This window comes from Penaeus monodon, chromosome 32 (assembly GCF_015228065.2).
Source record: "Penaeus monodon isolate SGIC_2016 chromosome 32, NSTDA_Pmon_1, whole genome shotgun sequence".
NCBI classification, from domain to species: domain Eukaryota; kingdom Metazoa; phylum Arthropoda; class Malacostraca; order Decapoda; family Penaeidae; genus Penaeus; species Penaeus monodon.
In genome coordinates, this window is record NC_051417.1 from 29813109 (window position 1) to 29813971 (window position 863).

Below are 863 nucleotides of genomic sequence, written 5' to 3' on the forward strand. Positions count from 1 at the left end.
CTCGGCGATAAGGTAACTGTCCGCCGAGTCACTAAGGTCACTGTCCGCCGGGTCACTAAGGTCACTGTCCGCCGGGACGCTAAGGTCACTGTCCGCCGGGACGCTAAGGTCACTATCTGCCGGGTCACTAAGGTCACTGTCCTTCGGGTCACTAAGGTCACTGTCCGCCGGGTCACTAAGGTCACTGTCCTTCGGGTCACTAAGGTCACTGTCCGCCGGGTCACTAAGGTCACTGTCCTTCGGGTCACTAAGGTCACTATCCGCCGAGTCACTAAGGTCACTGTCCGCCGGGTCACTAAGGTCACTGCCTTCGGGTCACTAAGGTCACTGTCCGCCGGGTCACTAAGGTCACTGTCCTTCGGGTCACTAAGGTCACTGTCCTTCGGGTCACTAAGGTCACTGTCATACGGGTCGCTAAGGTCACTGTCCGCCGGGTCGCTAAGGTCACTATCCGCCGGGTCGCTAAGGTCACTGTCCGCCGGGACGCTAAGGTCACTATCTGCCGGGTCACTAAGGTCACTGTCCGCCGGGTCACTCTTCACTGCTAACTACACACAGCCAGAGTTTTCAATCCTTCCAGAGTGTAATTGCAACAAGAATCTGCTATGATGCTGCATCACCCCGCCCGGTCAACTTCGGGTCCCTGGCTCAGCGTAACTGTTCTCGCTGTTCTGATTGGTACAGCATTCTCTGCTTGTAAGTGCTACTCAGTAACTGCCTTGATACCCGATGACCCAGTAATTATTTTGCGGTTAATGTACTGTGAAGCTGAAACTACTTGCTGCTAAATCATATATTGGATCGCCGATTCTCGTCGCAAATGTCTTCAAAATTATTTTGAGTTCTCCGCGACATCCAGTTCG